A 20,752-nucleotide genomic window follows, 5' to 3' on the forward strand; every position below is an offset into this window, starting at 1 on the left:
CCTTGTAATATCTACCTGCTTTATCTTATTAATTTTAATTTCGTCTGTCACCATCTAACGCTTACCCCGCAACAATGTCACTGTTACGTGCTAAGCAGGGGACTTAATGTTGACCTTGATATATCTATATTCCGCAAGGAATTTGAAGAATATATCTGAATCTGATGAGTGCTTATGTCTCTCTTCATATTATATTGAAACTCAAGCTCCTAGATGAATTGTTCACTAGTATAGAGCCTAATGAGTATTTAAGCTCCTAGTTGCATTACTCACCAATGCTGGAGCCTGCCGAGTATTCATTCTATGCTATGTTCCCAGCCGAACTCTTGACATTGGTATGACATGACAATTAGTGTTCACTCGCAATAGATTAGCATGAATTTCCCGAAGTATCAAGATTAAGGTCTGCATGAAAATACTCAATCAGAAGACGCGCTAACTGCTCTCTGAGAATAAAATAATTTTGTGTTAACACACAAAATTTATTAGATTTGTTCAATTTTGTGATAGCTCACAAGATTCAAATTTTGGCCTAATTAATTTGCAAAAATTAGGTTTTCAGCGCGCTGCGCAATATCTTGAACCTTATTGGCCGAGACCAAACCTAGGTAAGCTAGGAAATTAATCCGCCGTAGAGCTAGTAGGAGCAAAGTCCTACCAGAAATCAGAAATCAAGAAATAAAGAGGAGCCGCGGCGAATAAGAGTAGCAACAAGAGGAGGCGTGGCCGCACCACTTGGCCAACCGATTTGCCTCGCCGGCCACTCTCCATGTTGCTACTTGCCGGCCCCTTTACCATCGACCAATCGGATTTCTCTAAACTCGCCACATGCACCTTTAAATAAAGTTGGAAATTGGTTGATCGATGTGCCTAATTTCTTAAGGAATCTAATCTAGACCGCCCATGTCAGTCTCAAAAAACGATCACGGCCACACGATTTGGCCACTCAATTCAACAAGCTTATCCTCTTCCTAGCGGAACTAGGCAAACTCCACGATGTCCATCGGGGGACCACTATCGTCCCAGCCAATCGGAATCCTTTAAACCCACCAGTAGCGGCACTAATATCTAGCCATAACTAGGATAGTTGCATTGCAAAAGAGAAACTCCGACGAGTTAAGACCGACCATAACGGTCTCAAACCCATCGCGTCCGACCAACTTAGCCAGCCTGATTGGACGGCTTAGATCGTGTTTCGAACGATTAAAGAGGTTCCGGTGTATCCACCGACGTCTCACCTCCATCCCCAACCGATCGAACTACACACGTCAAGTCAGGAGTGCATCAAATCGCTTTCCCAAAGTAGGGTGAACGCGCTGTTTCGGAAATCCTAATTTGCATTGTGGCAGCGTGCTACCGTCGTAAAATGATCACAACCATCCATCTTCGCCGACCAAATTGACTGGCTTAGATCCAATTTCAGACGGCCAACAAGATGTCAACATGCTCGACGGCAACCCAACTCTGTATGTGGCCAATCGGCCTGCTTGAATCAATAATTAATGCCTTGAATCGATCAGCCTAAATAGGAATGGTCACACGAATTTAAAACCCTAATTTGAGTTAGCGGCTTTACACAACTGCCTCAAATCATCTCGTCCGTCCAACTTCATCGGCTTAGTCGGTCGTCTTAGTCGGACGGTTTAGATCGGATTTTAGATGGCAAACAGGGTGACGCTGTGATCACTGGCCATCCCTCTTCTATGAGGAGCGATCGGCCAGGCCATGGCTCGCCCATATGTCCCCCGAACGATCGCCCAAAATAGGATGATCGCGCTATTTGCATAATCCAACGGCAACCATCAACTGTCGCAAATCATCTCAGCCACTCAACTTGGCTAGCCGATTTAATCGGTCAAGATCTAACCTAGGCCGACCGATAGGATGTTAGAATGGATACCAGCCGCTACTCTCCTATAGGAACCGACCGGCCAACCTCTAGCATGCGCGCTTGGCTTCTATCAGCTCCCTGAAAACAACCGTTCATGCTTCTTTTAAGACATTAAGCTCCACGACTAAATTAGACGAGCTCTAAAACAACGATGCTTCATGAACATCGATTATTTTGAGAGCTTGCTTAAAAGCGATGCTCTACATGCATCAAATACATATGATATTTTACAAATATCAGCTTCACAAATAACTCAGTTATTTGACCTAATAGCGCCACATGCTATTCTTTGCGGCAAGTCTCATAACTTGGCTCGTTGGTCTTGCACACAAGACCCACTCAACAATGTGCTGCATATTTTTCCATAAAAATACTCGAGACATCAAACATGTCACAAACTGGGGGATGTTCATCAGGGTATAGGTCTGGCGGTTTACAGCGTGCGGTGTGCAACACGCCCATTATAAGAAAGTGTCAGGAAAAGCGGACAGTTAGTGGTAGCAGAGAAGTAGTGGGTCTAAACTAACCGTCTTCTCTCATTGTAAGACGTGGTTTTCAACTTTTTTACACGATCCCCACTTCTCCACTTCTCCATCGCTCAATTACTCCCATTTCCTATGAGATCAAGGTGCGTGCAACTATGACTATTAAATAGGTTTTCAACCTATTTCAACCGACAACGGAGGTGATCAACACAAGTGTTCAGAAAACACCAAAAACTGATAGCTTACACTCTGCAAGCCAGTTCCACATTCTGATACAAGTCATAAAACAACCACACCTTCATAATTCAACATTCTGATCTCAAACACCCTCTTCGCTTTCCTCCCTAAGATCAACCCTTCTCCTTCACTTTGTGACCGAATTGAATCTGGAACGACCATTTCTTGGTTTAGGCCAGAGTCTTACAGATTGATCTCTCGAATCTAAAAGTACTCATGTGCAGTACATTTGTTTAGGTTTTGAATTCGTTTCTCATCAACACACCCAAATCTACCAAAAACATCAGAATCAGTTTTTGCCCCGAACCACTGGTTATTTCTTTTTCGCATTTTATTTGTTTATATAATTTAAATATCACAGGTTGTGCGTAAGTTCAATCAATTGTGAATCCAACCTTTGGTTGTTGATTAAATTGATTGACACTTGGATATTGGTTTTTGATACCGTCCAAGTTATTTCTTATATTCAATTGAGAAATTGAACCGTTGATTTTGGCTCTGTGAATCGGCGAAAAAATCGATGACTGACTCGTTCATTAAATTCGTAGATTTTCTTGGTAATCGATCTGAGCTCTTCTTAATTCAGATGTTTTTCCTTTAATTTTATGATTAATGTTAATTCTTTTGTTGAACCTCATACTTATTATGTATGAAAATCCATTATCAAGTGGATCTGGTTTTCGATCCAATACAGAAAATTTGAGCCGTAAATTTAGTTCTTCTTTAATGAATCCTGAGGATCCTCCATCTCTGTTTATTCCAGATGAGGTTATTGAAGAAAGTTTAAACGAATGGAAATTTAGTTTGATTAGTAGAATTGATTTTGTTAAATTGAAGATGAATGTTGCCGCTACTTCTTTAAAACAACAATGGTCTATAAAATGCTCTCAGCAGTTCATACCTCTGGGAAAAGTTTTTTTTATCATCAAATTAGATAATGAAGAAGATAGAATCCTTATTTGGATGGGATTATGGATGGTTGAATCCCAAACTCTGAAACGCAGAGCATGGGAACCTAATTTTAATCCTGATACTCATAAAACCTCTTCATCTTTTGTATGGGTTTTTTTCCTGGTCTAAGTATAGAATATTGGAAGGAAAGCATTCTCTTCCAGATGGGTAGTAAATTGGGGAGAGCAATCAAAGTAGATGAAGTCACTTTAAAAAGAAAATTGGATATTATGCCAGTGTTTTAGTTGAAGTTGATTTTGCTAAATATATCCCCAGCAAAGTGGTAATAGAATATAAGTATGGGAAATTTGAACAAGTTGTGCAAGTCTTAAAGAAGACAAAATTTTGTAATCACTGCTCCATTATAGGTCACTTAACAGCTGAATGCAGAGTCAAAAAAAATGAATATCAAAATACTGAAAACCTGCAAGAAATTTTGCTAGAAAAGTCAAAGAAGCAATGGAGAAAAAACCAGTTCAAACTACTAAAGGATTTGATATATGTTTTAATCTAGTAAAGAAAGATACTGATCATATCATAGAACATATAGAGGATCATATTAAGTGATAATTAAATGATAGATGCAATTATTCCTCTCATTCAAGGTGAACCTTTCTCTGTAAGATTTCATATTTTGCAGGACCAAACTGAAGAATTCAGAGGATCTCTTGATTCACATGAAGATTTTCCACTACTTCCTGTGGACAAAATTATTACAATGGTTTCCAATGCTCCATCTATAAATAATGTGGTAAATATCCATCCTCCCGTTGGTCCTCTAGTGACACATTCTGCTTCAGTTTCAACTCAGGGTGTTAATTCAAAATCAAAAGAGAGTGATGATATTTCAGCTACTTGTCATCTCAATAACACTAATCCAACTGGTTCAAAAGAAAGTGAAGATATTTTTCAAGTGAAACATACTGATACTGCCTCACTTCAGTCCACTAGTGACTCAACTGCTTCTAGCTCAAGGAATGGTGAAGATTTTATTCAATCAAGGTCAAAATTTAGAAAAAAAAAACAAATGTAACAACAAGAAATCAGGCTGCAAGCTTGAATGCAAATGTGAGTAAAAATGCACAAGGTAAGAGAAGTACCTCTTCTTCTCATCCTTCTTCTAAATGAAAGTTTTATATTGGAACTTAAGAGGCCTGAGGAGAACTAAGGCCAATGACAAGTTGAGAAACATAGTAAAAAGTTTTTGTCTTTCTTTAGATATTTTAGCTCAACCAAAAGTATGAGCTTCTTCAGACTTCATCAAAAAATTAAGGATACAAGGTATGCACTATAATCTTATTCATAATTCATATGATGGAAATAAAGGAAACATATGGATCCTATGGAGCTCCTCAATAAATACTCCAAAACTTTTATCTAGTACTAAACAAGCAATAACAGTGGAAGTAGGAGATGTTGTAATTACTGGTGTCCATGCTGCCACACTCACAATAAACAGAAGGGATATTGGCAAGAAATGGAGAGAATAAATGTTTTAAATAAACCTTGGCTTGTCATTGGAGATTTTAACATAGTAACAAGTAGAAAAGAAAAAAATGGGTGGCCTACCTCCTTTGAGAATATCCATGAGAGAATTTACAGATTGTTTGAATAACTGTGGTCTCATCCAAGATCCAAAAACTGGTATAGAGTTTTCATGGTGTAATAACAGAGCAGGAAAAAAGAGAATAGTTTGCAACTTAGACAGAGCAGTCTTTAATGATAAATGGCTGGAATTTTATCCAAATTGGGGTTACAAAGTTGGTGTAAGAGGCATATCAGATCATGGAGTGTTATATGGAGCAAATGCTGAGATTCCAAAACCAAAGAATATTTCATTCAGATCTTTGAAGGTATGGAAGACTCATCCTGACTTCTTACATCAAATACAGATTTCTTGGAATTCGGTGATAAGAGGAAACCCAATTTTTGTTTTTATGAGCAAATTAAACGTTTTAAAAAAAGATATTCAATAACGGAATTGGAACATTTTTGGGGATATTACAAAAAAGTTGAAGCAAGCTGAAGATCATGTATTACAAGCAGTTTTGCTGTCAGACAAAAATCCTGAGGATAAGGACCTTTTGAACAATTTAATCACAGCAAGGAAAGTCCAAGAGGTACTTGTTGAGCAACAAAAAGAAATTGACCAGCAGAAATCAAGGATTAAATGGTTAAAATAATGAGCATCAAACTCAAAAAAAATTCATATAAACATGAAGATAAGACAAGCTCAAAATTCTTTAGCTGAACTTGAAGACTCAAATGGGAATATAGTAGCTGATCAACAAAAGATTGTTGATATTTTAGTAACTCATTTTGAAGAAAAGTTTAAATTCCAAGAAGTATGCTCTATTCAATTCCAAGACATTCCACAATTAGTGAGTGAAGAAGAAAATTTGCTCTTAGATGATGTTCCATCAGATGAAGAAGTGAAACAAGCAGTTTTTGATCTTGATCAAGAAGTATGCTCTACACAGTACTGCTGGACAGTTCAGACCAACTGGTTTAATGAACTTCAGCTTTAAAGTGATTACAAAGATTATTTCTACAAGACTTGGTAGCACCATTCAAAATATAGTATATCCTCAACAAGGAGAGCTTTCATAAAAGGTAGAAATATACAAGAGAAAATTGTGCTTGCATCAGAGTTGGTGAATGAACTAAATGTCAAAAGAAGAGGTGGAAATTTAGGCCTTAAACTTGACATAACTCAAGCTTATGACTCTCTCAGTTGGTCATTCTTATTTCAAGTTATGAGAAAATTTGGTTTCTCTGAAAAGGGGATTACATGGTTACATACTTTGCTGAAGTATACAAGAATATTTGTGCTTTTAAATGGTGGGGTACTTTCAAGTAGGGACAGGACTCAGACAAGGTGACCCCTTGTCACCATTAATTTTTGTAATAGCTGAAGACTTGTTGAGTAGAATAATAACAATAATGGTCCAAATAAGACAACTTCAACCTATGATATCAAGGAATGGAGTACATCCTTCACATATCTTTTTTGCAGATGACATATTTATTTTTTGCAATGGTGAAAAGAGAAATGTTAAAAAATTCATCTTTGTACTTAAAGATTGTCAAGATGCATCAGGAAAAGTTATCAGTCTTGCTAAAAGCAAATGCTTTATTGGAGGAACAAGTGATCTGAGAAAGCACCAAAATGCAAATGAATGCAACATACCTCTTTCTTCATTTCCAGATAAATACTTAGGTGTTATGCTAACACCAGGATGCATCAAATCTGATCATGTTTGGAACTGTGTGGAGCAAATACAAGGAAATCTAGCAGGATGGATGGGTAAGATTCTATCTTTTCAAGAAAGATTAATACTGGTAAAGCATGTACTCTGCAGCATTCCCATATACAACATGTCAGTATACAAATGGCCCCAAAGAGTCCTAAAATAATGTGAACAAATTATAAGAAATTTCCTTTGGACAGGAGACCCTGCAAAAAGAAAGACAATTACATTGAAATGGGATAGGGTATGTTCTCCATTTGAAGAAGGGGGTCTAGGTCTGAGGAGATTAGAAACCATAAATAAGGCTCTGCTTATGAAACTATGGAAGAAAATTCAGAATAGCATAGAAGAATGGACTAGATACTTTCAAGCAAAAAATTTAGCCAAAAATAGAAAATAGATTGAGTACTATAAAAAATCCTCAATACTACCAGGTTTGGAATGGATTTCAGAAGATGTAAAGAATCATACAAGGTGGATAGTGGGGAATGGTGAAAAAATATCAGTATGGAAAGATACATGGTTAAAATAAAAACTTTTATGTGATTTGTATCATGAAAATGTTTATATGGCTCAATTCCCTGATCTGAAAGTTGGAAATTTACTATTGGAAGGAGAATGGGTGCTCCCAAATGAATTGTTAGAAGTGATATCAGTTAAGGAACTACCTGTGGTGAGTATGGAAAGTGACAGAAGAATATGGTGTGGCTCACTCACTGGAAATTTCACTGTGTCTTCTGTTGTGGAATGTGAAAAGGCGAGAGTACCCAAATATACCTCAAGCTAAAACTTTTCTTACCTATAAGTCCTTTCTCCGAAAGTGATTGTCTATGGACTGAGTCGAGATAATACAACTAATTGGTTCACACTTCGTGTGATCGTCTATGGATACGAGATCGAGGCAATATAACAACGAAGTATGTTTACTTGATATAAAGGTTCGGACTTAACCAAACACAATAGGATTGCTTATCAAGTAAATAGGAATTAACGTTTGTGTAGTTTACTTTAATTATAATAAAACAATTATAATGCGGAAAATAAAATTAAATGACACAACAAGATTTTGTTAACGAGGAAACCGCAAATGCAGAAAAAAACCCCGGGACCTAGTCCAGAATTGAATACTCTCAGGATTAAGCCGCTACACAAAATTACACCTAACTTCCTATAGTTGAGACCAAGTAATTAACTCTATAGTTTACCTAGTTCCGTCTGTATTCCCACGCCTCCGACTTGTGAATAAGTCACGTACTTGTAAAAATAACTTTGGTTCGTATTCCAAACAGTAAAGGAACAAGAAATTTGTTTGGTATCAACTCTATTCAACCAAGTGATATGAGTCAGACAAAGGCTCTTCCGTTTATCTTAACATAAACTCCTTTGTTGGGTCTAGATCTATCTTATGTTCAATCACTCGAAGGTAATCGGTTAAGATTAAGCCAACAACACCTTTAATCCGAAGAATCGTGTTGATGCCGATCTACTCAATTAATCAATCCAATCTACCACAAGGATAAACCGATTATTAATTGGATCATCTTTTCCCAAACAAGTATTGTGCACACCAAAGATTATAAAACCCAAGTCATATCTTGAATATCTTCTCTGTCTTCAAATCTTCTTAAATCTTCAATAAACACCTGCACACAATCACTTGAATCTCTTGTGATCAATCACGCACATAACAGATTCTGTTAACAATGGATTATCACAAGATCGTCTTTAGAACTAACAACAGTCTAAAGATCCCTGTCGAAACTCTGAACTAGTTTGAGTGAATCTTATATCAGAAGAAAATTTTCTCAAGAATAAACAAACTAGGTGCAATCATATTTCAACCATCGTTAGTCAATCAAATCAATCGAAAACAAAGATAAACCGGAATTATCTAGTTTCCCACCAACGGGTCGTGCTAGAGCTTCTCAATCCAAAAGAAGACTTTAAAACGAGCGGTCGTAAGATATTTCACCTAATTAGATTACTCTCCTCTCCGATAGGCGGCTACACCAGTAACAAAGACAAAAGAGGAAGTCTGTTGTTACGAAGGATTAGTTTGCTAGAAAGGCAAACTTCGTGTATTTATAGACAAGGAAGTTTGGACACCAAGGAATTTCCAAAACCAAAAATATTCTCAAGATATTCATAAATGCACAGATTCGGTTTTCATAATTCCTGGAAATGCTTTGTCCAAAAATAACAATCGAAATATCTCGGAAAATCTAATTAGTAAATGCACATTACTAATTCCATAATTTCCCAACAAAGTTAAATTAATAACCTTAATAAAAAGATTCTTAACTTACTTATGTTTCGATCCTGGGATTTTCTTCCCTTAGCCTTTAAGGAATATCTTTGAACAATTATAGAAATAAACATTCACAGCACGTGTTCAAAGTTTGTCGACATCTTTACTTTGTAAGTTCTCTTTCACACTTACAACCTTGAAACCAATTTGCCACACTTCCAAACAAGTTTAGAATTGGTTCATCTGACTTTCAAGAACTACGTGATTGATCAAACCAACATTCAATCACAATCATGGGTTTACGGTTCAACCAAAACAAGTGTCGGTTCTACGTCCATGTGAGTGCTACGCATAGTCACACTAGCTTCCCAAAGATTCGGTTGACTAGGTACTCGGATCGGTTCCCCACATATATATGGTACTAAACTCATATGTGTTGCACATGTCCATAGGATCGGTTCCCCTCTCTGCTATAAACCTTGCTGCACCTCATACAAGGATCGGTTCCCTCCCCCTACAAGGATCGGTTCCCTATCCCCAACAAGGATCAGTTCCCTTTCCCCAAGGAACACACAATCCGATCATACCAGGTGATTACTTAAGATTGGTTTTACTAATGAAAGTTATACCAATACAAAAGTCAGGACTTTGTGAATAGTTCTACCAAGAACACAACAAGTTGTGAGCGGTTAAACTCTATCACACGTATTGTTTGTTCATAAGATATGCAATGAATAACAAAACCAATAACTCCTGGCAATTTCCTTTTCGGTCCACAAACAAGTTTATGAACTTACTTCCTTAGAACACATGTAAACATTGTTCCCTAGGATGAAATCCTCACCTTATACCCATATATAATCACAATAGCATTCAAATGATTATGGCGACGTCTTATCTACAAAGTTTAATGGTTAAGCAATAAACCTCGTATTGTATTCCTTAATACTATGTCTATATAGAGTTCAAATATGCTTCGCAGTTATGTTTTCAATATGCACGACTTTAAAGATACGTTAGGGAATGAAACAGTTCAAGTCAAATATCACTAACCTCAAGTGGAAGGATGATTGTTGTCGTTGTAGCTCCTTGCTTCTTCACATCTTCAAGACTTCACAATACTTGTAATGTCTCATATCCTAATACTTTCAAGCTAACCTATACGAAGTTTAACTCTAGTATATAATCAAGCGACTCTTAACATGAGTTTTGATTCACTAAAATATGACAACCAAAGTTGACATACCAACGCCTGGTGGGTTCAACCGAGCAATGTTCTAACAGAAAGCATCAAAACAAAGTATCCTAAACTCAATCGGATATCTCAGGTATGGAATCATTCTATCCATCCTAGTAGTTCAAGTAATATATGCTCCACAGATGAAAAGATGAAAACCAGAAAATTTCAATTGGCTTCAAGATGTTGTTTCTGTAAAAAAAGATGAGGAATCTCTTGAGCATATCTTGTGGAACTGCAATTATAGTGAAATTATATGGAACTGGTTAGGAGGAATGTTCTGCTTTAAAAATCCTAGATCTTTTGAAGAAATCTTTAACTCTGCAAAGCGTAGAATCCCTGCAATGTAAGAAATATGGAGAATAGCTGCTTTCATAACTCTCAAAGAATTGTAGTTCCAAAGAAACAAGTGTGTGTATGATGAAGAAATTTTCAATGAACACAACATAAAAACAAGAATAATGAAATTTACTGCAGAGAATGAAGTAAGAATGAAGAATTACATGTGGAATACAACATATGATCTTCAAATCTTAAAACATTTTGGAATGAAATGCAGAAACACAAAACCTTTTGTTGTTCAAGAAATTTTTTTCAAACTGCCACAGAGTAATCAACTTCTTCTATGTTGTGATGAGGCTTCAAGGGGGAATCCAGGGATTTCGGGCTATGGCTTTATATCCAGAAATAATGTAGGAGATTGTGTAATAGCCATTGCAGGTGGACTGGGGATAGCAACAAATTTCTTTGCAGAGATCATCAGTCTTATGTGCTGGTGAGTGGGAAATAAAAAATGGTTTTAGAAGTCTTCTCTTTAGATCAGATTCAAAAGCAGCAATAACAGCCTTTAAAAGCTCCAAAGTTCCATGGTTTGTAATATCCAGATGGGAGAAAATCTGTCACAGTGTCAGGGAATGGGACTTCACACACATCTAAAGGGAAGTAAATTTTTCAGCTGATGACTTGTCTAAAAGAGGTGCAAGTCTGCAGAGTGGTGAACAACAAATATACACCATTAAACCTCCATTCCTTGTGAACTTAGAAAATGAAAAGAAAAATTATTATAGGTTTGGATAGAATAGATTAGAGAATTTTTTTAACGTGTTTTGTTTTCTTTTTGAGATGTTTTGAAACTATTCTGTATTCGTTGGATATTTTTTGTTATCAAGAAAACTTATTATTAAGCAAAAAAAAAAAAAAAAAAAAAAGAATTGAGAAATTGAGATATAACTCTTTGATATACTTTTTTTAATATTGAGTCTGACTGTCTAGTTGATTCTCTTGAAAGTATATTGGAGTTAGTTCATACAGATTGCTAAGTGAAATATTGGGTGTGGTTGTTAGACCCCCACTTTTTCAGTCTTGTCCAATTCCCCACTATAGATTTACGGTAAACTAGACGGACTTTCTTAAAATTCTTGTCTCTAGGAAGATTTTTTCTTTTCTCATCTTTTATGATAATTCAGTCTCACGTCAAAGGAAGATTCTCTTTCTTTTTCTAATATGCTTTCTAGTTTGTTTGTGTTTTGTAGGTTATCTAGTTCTCTCGCGTCTTACTTTCTTGACATATATTTGTGTCTTTTGTTTCGTTGAAATCTTATGAAGTGTTGGTTTTATATTCTTCTTCGGATCTTCTCATCTGTGTCCTCCTTTCATCACCCTGGTGGCCTCATCATCCACCACACCTGAAATGGGGGAGGATTAACTTCCATCTAGAATGAAATCCCTATTAAAAGATGATGAGCAATCTTTTGAGTTTCCTGAAAAACCGGATGAACCAAGCAGTGATCACGAATAATTCTTAGTCATCACCATAATCACAAGAAGGGAGTGTGGGATAAACTTCCTCTATAACATGCTACAAAGATCAATGAGACCTTATGGAAATACGGAAACTTCAAGCTTTGAGTTGGGTTGTGATTTCAATATGGTCATTGAAAGATCACCATGGGATCTTAATAAAGATATGTTTTTGTTAGAAATCATTGATCCAGAAAAGCTTCCTCATTGCACATTCCAAGTTCATGGCCTCCCAATATAGCTTAGAAAATAAAAATGGCGGAGTTTGTATCATTAAAATTAGGATTCTGTATTATTTACAAGAAACTGACCAAGCCAAATAAGGGAATTTCGCCAAAGTCACAGTCAAGATTGATGTAACTAAACCCATAAAGCAAGAACTGAACATTACTTTATCATCCAAAAAGAAATGTAAATTCATGCTAAGGTACGAAAGACTCCTTGGGTATGTTTATTTTGTGGAAGGTTTGGTCACATCATCAAACAATGTCCTCAATTATCCAAGGAATATGACAAGATGGCCTTCTTCTCTCCTGAATTTCATGGAAAAAAAATGCAAGATATGAAGATTGCTCAGTTCACTAAAGAAATTAATGCTTACTTCAAAACTAAAAACAAACATACCAATCATATGACTAGAAGAACCCAGAGACACAAAAACCAGTCACGTTGATGACATGAACAATAGAATCAACCCTAAATCTTCATCAATCATCCAACCAAGTCAAACCTATTCCATCATCAACTTCAACAATCACTCAACCACTTTACCCCAACAGGTGGAAAATCCTATCCTAAACCCTTTTAAAATCCACTATTAATCAACAAACTTTCTAATAGACGCATTTATGTGTCTATTTTGTTCTCAATTCTCTGTAATGTTAGTACTCGATTTTATGCTTATTTTGCAATTTTATGTATTTATAGGTGTTTATGGAGAAATAATCTTTTACGAAGAAAATGGCCTAAAAGTGACATTTTAAACCTCCGGAGAAAAGTACTAAAGGCACCCCAACTTTGGCTAAGGGCACCCCCGAAATGTGTTAAAAACGCCCTAGGAGAAGTGTTGAAAAACACCCAAGGAATTCGCTAAAGACACTCCTGAAATTATTAAGGGGCACCCTATTTGCTAAAGGGACACCAGATTTGGTTAAGGGGTAACCATCTCCAAGATTTTGAATTTCAGAAATTGGCGGGAAACTGGTTTTGTTGAAGAACAGAACTAGGGCTTTGATTTTAATGGTGTTTGAGCGAGACTCAATGGCTGAAATTTATTGGGTGTAGTATTCCGGTCTAAACAGAGATGGTAATTCCTTTTGATTTGTTTAGAATTGGATGAATGATCGGAAACTAATTGTTGCAGTCACCGGTAAAATTAGGGTTCGAAATTTGGAAGGGATTCAATGAGATTCAATCGCTGGATTCAGCTGTGTTCAACTTCATTGGGTTAAACAGGAATGATATAGTCGATAGATTCAATCCAGTTGAGATGGATAATCCACTTGAAGCAAATCCGGGAATATAATATTCTCGGGTTTATCTCCGAGAAGTACTGTTGGACCTTCGAAGAGTTTTGGGTGAGATTAAATCACTCCAATGGATACATACCTGCCTGATATGATAAAACGGGACTGGTAATTCCTTTAGAATCAAGAATATATGAAGGAGTACGTGGATTGGATAAAACATAGGTGAAGAGGATATTCACGGGATTGTGTTAGGTGGAAACATGTACTGCACGTGTTATAGGGTGTCGACCAACAATTTGGAGTATGAAGGAGTTATAAAAGGAGACTATGTCATGGAATCAACATCAGCAGATTCGTGAGAATCAAAATCAAAGAAATAAAACCGTGGAAAATAATGGAGAATATTGCTACAAGGTATAAATAGACTACTGGGGTGTCATAGAAGGACATAGAGTTTTGGGAAGTTTGGAGTAAAACAAAGCTGAGAAATTGAAGTTGCAGGAAACTTCCCTGCTGCTGCTAGTGAAGAAGAAGCTGAAGAACAAAAGCTCGCAAAAGACAGTCGCTAAATTTGCCACAAAACAGAATTGTCTTTCTTGCTTCAGTGTTATTCATTGTAACAGTTAATTCACAACTCTTATAAACGTTGCAGTTTTCTGTTTTTATTATTCTTCACTCTTTTCACCATTGTAAACACACTTGTGAGCTATGAATAAATATTTTGAGCGTGTTTTGACCATGTAGAGCTAAACCCCATCACTGGGATGACGGAGGAAGCTAGTTCTCATAAATGTGGTAACTTTGTTTAATTCTTTTTATGACTTTTGCACTAATATAAATTAAATTATGATTTTAAATTAATTACTTGATTTAGTTTGATGGGTTATGCTAAGATTTAGTGCTTTGATAACCCATGCTTACTATTTACAATTAACGTTTTTATAAAATCTACCTTGACAAAGATTTGGAGTCAATAGTTATATTTTTGGAGTTATAATTGTCAAAGAATTAGTAATTGAACCATAGAATATGAGTTTGGTGGAATCATGAGCCCTAGTAACTCTTAATCTTGTTACCTTCTTTTGTACTCCCTCTGTCCTTTTTTATCTGTCATAATTTCTACTTTGGTATGTCCATTTTTATATGTCCGCTCTGTTTATAGACATACTTTTCCCTTAAACTATCAAATATACCCTTTATTTTTAATAATCATAAAATCATTTTTAGTATCAAAATCTTAAATAATATCACCACATATAAGTTTAAAAAACTTACTCAATATGTTTGTATTAATTGTCATTCCTTTTTTAAATAAAAACATTTATGGAAATAATCTACAATTTCAATTTTCAATTTGTTTTCCCTCTCAAATAAAATTCCAAAGATTCTAAAGTTTTAGTAGGGGAAACCAAAATCAAATGGAGGAAAAAATATTTCTAAAATTGTGGATTCCATAATAAAAGCAATATAATTTTTCTTTTATTTTCTTAAAATATTTCCTAGAATAATAATACTATCAAATTTAAGCTAATAATTTAGTTTTGGTAATAATATAACATTAAATAGGCTAGTCAAGGGATAGTCATGATATTTTATAGGATTTCCTTAATATCTTGACAAAGTCAAAGCGGACTCTTAATTTAGGACGGAGGGAGTATATTTTTGCTAGTTTAATATTTTCTTTTATTAAGTCTAAAATCAATATCTTCCCAAATCCGAGAAACGAATTCCCTACTTATCACTGTAAAACTACATCACTCCCAATTTATACTAATCCTCAATCAGCCAAAAATAATTCTCTAATCCAGTAACAAGAATCGAACAACTAAATCAGGAAACATTGAGGGAAAATCCAAATTTTATTGGACCCCCAAACAAGGCCCACCCCAGAAACCATTTAGAACCCGACAACCATACCCATTAACATCCCATAAAAAAACCACCCCTTATCACCCCAAACATTATCCCCAACCACATTCATCCCATAAATTATTTTCATCCCACTAGTTACTCTCCAACCAAGTACCCCTTATCAGTCCATCTCTCCTATTTTTTCATATCCAAACAGTGGCAACCCAACTCCACCAAAAAACCAAGAAAAAAAACCAACAACTCTCCCGCCAAATCCTCGAAATCTGAATAATAAATAACTAAAAAGATGAGACAGTGGAAAAGACAAGCAAGAACTCTTCAAACTCAAGAATCAGATAGCGCGCTTCATATTGGAAACAAAAGATAACCAGATCCAATGGAGTGTCACTCCCCAATAAAACATCATTGCTGCAATATTAATGAGACTGTGGCGACTTATCTGAAAAAATCGCACGATAGGGTTAATACAATCCTGGAACTGTCATGTATTAGGGAATGTGAGAACAGTTTTGACATTAAACTCATTCCTGCGCAGCTGCAGACCTTCTATACTATTTCTCTCTGAAACCATAATACATGAGAATAATTGTGAAAAAGCGGGGGTCTAACAACACCACCCAATATTTCGCTTAGCAATCTGTATGAACTAGCTCCAATATACTTTGCTAGAGAATCAACTAGACAGTCAGACTCAATCTAGATTAAAGTATATCGAGGAGTTAATATCTCTCTCTTGATTTGATCTTACTCAAGCTAAATAACAATCAGCGAGTCTTTATCAAATACAAGAAATAACTTGGATGGTACCAAAGACCAATATCGAAGGATCAATTAATATCAATCAACAACTAAAGGTCGGATTTCCAATTGATTGATTCAAACACATAACCTGTATTATTTCAATTATAAAGATAAAACAATATAATGCGGAAATTGAAATAACACAGACACCAGAAATTTTGTTAACGAGGAAACCGCAAATGCAGAAAACCCCCGAGACCTAGTCCAGATTGAACACACACTGTATTAAGACGCTACAGACACTAGCCTACTCCAAGCTAACTTTGGACTGGACTGTAGTTGAACCCCACTCAATCTCCCACTGATCCAAGGTACAGTTGCGCCCCTACGCATTTGATCCCAGCAGGATACTGCGCACTTGATTCCCTTAGCTGATCTCACCCACAACTAAGAGTTGCTACGATCCAAAATCGCAGGCTTTGACAATAAACAAATCTGTCTCACACAGAAAGTCTATGAAAGGATCAATCTATCTCCCATAGATAAACCTTAAAGTTTTTGTTCTGTATTTTGATAATAATCAAGGTGAACAGGAACCAATTGATAATCTGGTCTTATATTCCCGAAGAACAACCTAGAGTTATCAATCACCTCACAACAATCTTAATTGTATGGTAGCGAAACAAGATGTTGCGGAATCACAAACAATGAGACGAAGATGTTTGTGATTACTTTTTATATCTTGTCTATCGGAGATATCAATCTCAAGCCAATCAATCTGATTGTACTCGTACGATAGAAGATGCAAGATCAGATCACACAATTACGATAAAAATAGTATCGTCCTGGCTTTACAATCCCAATGAAGTCTTTAATCGTTAACCTGGTTTTAGAAGAAGAAAACCAAAGGTTAAAGGAGAATCGACTCTAGTATGCAAACTAGTATCGCACGTATGGTGTGGGGATTAGTTTTACACAATACTAGATGTATCCTTTATATATTCTTTCAAATCGGGGTTTGGGATCAATGTTAGCTTAGTAACAAAGCATTCAATATTCACCGTTAGATGAAAACCTGATTTAGATTCAAGTTAATATTTCTCAACCGTTAGATCAAAAAATTAGCTTGTTACACACACTTGACAATGCACGCTTCTAGGTTTATTAACCGTACCCAAACGTATGCATTTGTTGGTTCAACAATAGTTAATCAAAAGGTTAGCCATATGAGCATTTCATATCAAACATGTTCTTCTTCACCATAACTAGTTCAAATGACTTCAAATGAACTAGTTAGCGAGTTGTTCAATTGCAAGGAAATCTTATGTGCTACACAAGACACAATTGAAGCAAAGATGATTTGATTCACTTGAATCGGTTCATGAACTTTTATAATCACGGTTTGCAAACTGCATTCCTTAGTCTTTTTAAGTTTAAGTTCAGAAATCATCTTCAGATATATATAACCTTCTTAAGTTCGCACATTAGGTTCGCGGACTTAAGCAACCTGGCAGAGTTTACAAACTCCAGCAGAAAATCTCGGCAAAAGACCTTCCGCCGGTTCGCGGACTGGTACTCACACAACTAGTTTGTCAACTCCAGCAGAATTTCTCTGGATGAGAAGTTTGACAGTTCGCGGACTGAGTTCACGGACTTGGAAACAAGCCATTCTTCCGGTTTCTCTTGATCAATAAAGTTCGCAAACTTTGGTTCAAGGACCAGGACTTATACATAAATGTGTTTCCATAAAAATGCTTATGTCCACCATTGGTTATGTAATCTAAACTCTCATTTCAATCATTGAAACATTCTTAGAGGATGTTATATAGTTGTTACACCATTTCTCGTCAAAGCAATTTTCAAGATGATTAAAACATATCATGACTTTCGTCACATGGTAAAGATAAACTTGATCGAAGCGAAAAGCTTACCAACACATATTTTGAGATATAGATAGGCGAGTACTCGGCTCAAAATACCAAATATGTATAATCCAAGTCTATATATATAGCATTCGACTTCTTGTCTCAAAGAGTAGGAGATAGAGGAGATAGACTTTTGAGTGATAGATAAGTTCAAGTCTTCACATACCTTTTTGTCGAGAAGCTCCACCGGTTCCTTGAGTGTTCTTCTACTTGTATGATGAATCGCCATGAAGTCCTTGAGCTCAACTACACTTTATATCCTAGTCCGAGACTTATCTATAATAGACTAGAAATCAAGACTTATAGTTTTGATTACTAACATTGAAAAACATGCTTGAGATAGCAACGCATGCGAGTTCGACCGCGCAATGCTCTAACAATCTCCCCCTTTGTCAATTTTAGTGACAAAACTATCAATACATATGGAATAAAAAAAAGATAAAGAAACTTTAGTAGCTCCTATTCCACATGTCTAATCTTCAACATTCCTCGAAATCTTCGTCACTTCCAAGTACTCCAATGATCCCAAAGGTTGTAAGTTTAGCATCACCGTTGTTGAAGATCCGTAGCTATAACAATGAGAAAGCACCGGTCCCGATCATTGTTATACAGTATCATAGTATTATTATACAGCGTCAAAGTTCAATTGTATCACAACCTCAACAATAATACTGTGGTGATATGTATCACTCCCCCTTAGTCAATACTCCATCTCACATGGAAACCACTCGCCCTAACATAATGATCCTAAAACCATATGTATTTGTAGTGTGAACTACATATTAATTATCCTCCTTTTTGTCAATAAAATTTGCAAAGGTACAAGAACGGGATCATAATAAAATTTCCGAAAGAGACATTTCATGACTAAAAGAAAAAATACATACCAACTAATTTAGATGCAATCATAAAGCCGAAGCTAAATGCATTCATCAAGGAGTTTAAAGATACAAGATAACTCCTCTAAAATTCCACAGCCGCACTCCCCTCAAGATATTACCATTAAGCACAAGTTCAAAAGAACTCTCCCCCATTTGATATCATTCTCGAAAGAACAACAAGAGCGACCTTACTTTCAAAAGAAAATAAGGATTTTATTGGACACCAAAAACCATGAGAATGATTTTCTATATCCAAAAACTCAATCAAATTAATCACAAGTAAACCCATGATTAATTTAATCGGAATACACAATCAAATTAAACACAAGAAGTGATCACTTCAATTGATTGTGCTCAACATACGAGAACTTATGGAGACACGAAAAAACTCAACTAGATTAATTACAAGAGAACCCATAATTAATATAATCGGAATACACAACCAAACTAATCACAAAGGTAATCAATTCAATTGTCATTTGTTTTGCTCGACATAAGAAAATTTACGGAGCAATAACTAAATAACAACAAGATGATTAATTTAGTTCAATATGCTCGACATAACATATCTCACGGAACACCAACTAAGTGCTCAACATAAGATGCATTACGGAGCCTCACAGTAATACATAAAATATGGATCAGGGATGATCAATACTGCGGAATACACAAGGATTCATTCTATCTTCAATCACTATTTGCATAATGACAATTAATAGACATAATCCTTGAAAACAAAAGATTTTAACCTATCTTCAATCAAATGTTTGACAATATAGGTTTAACTTTTGTATTTGTCAAAAGTCTATTCATTCTTTTACCAGTACGTGAATACTGATCACAAACGACTTTACTTTTGACAGAATATGGGACCTTCAAGTTCACGGACGCAAACATACATATCCCATAAAAAGTTGCAATATATCAAATCATAAAGATTAATACTGCAAAAACACCATCCTCCAAATATTTGTAGAATTTAATACCAAATAAACCTAAAAAGAACAATAAGATGAAACATAATAGCTATGTGTAGTCACAATCATTGTTATTCAAAGCACTAGTTATCCTTCCAACTAAACCAAAAAGAAAACATACTACGCAACAATTGAATCAGGTTTCTTTGACCACTTCATACCTTTGAAACAGACCATAAAATTAAGTATCGTTGATATCCTTGATCTTCTTGACAGTCGAAATACCATTTTCAAGAGTTAAAATATTAGTTTTTCGGTCAACAATGCGAGCAAGATGTCTAGCTTTGGCGCAGTCAAGGATAAATTTCTTCTGATTCATGATTAAGATATTCTGATTACCAAGGATTTTTGCCGGTCCATCAATAAGCTGGTTTATCTGCAATTGAAGGTTAGCAAGTTCGTTCTTAACCTCACTTTGAACGAGAAATAGATCCTTGACAGATTCTCCAATCCAAGAGTTATACTCTTTTCTTTCGAGCATCTTCTTCAGAACAAAATCTTGAGCTGGATCACATCCTTTTAGGTATTCCTCCATTGTAGGGTTTACTTCTTCTTTAGGAAAAGTTTCCATAGACATCCTTTTCGAAAATTAAGAACACATATATATATATATATATATATATATATATATATATATATATATATATATATATGTTAAGTAGTACACCCTAGACAGAAACCCTAGAGTTCCTTGAGGAGATATGGACGTCCGTGGGCTAACCCGAGCGTATGAACACAAAGGATGGACCAAACAGGGAATACTGCATATTGTGACATTTTCAATGCT

This window comes from Papaver somniferum, chromosome 8 (genome assembly GCF_003573695.1).
Source record: "Papaver somniferum cultivar HN1 chromosome 8, ASM357369v1, whole genome shotgun sequence".
Taxonomy (NCBI): domain Eukaryota; kingdom Viridiplantae; phylum Streptophyta; class Magnoliopsida; order Ranunculales; family Papaveraceae; genus Papaver; species Papaver somniferum.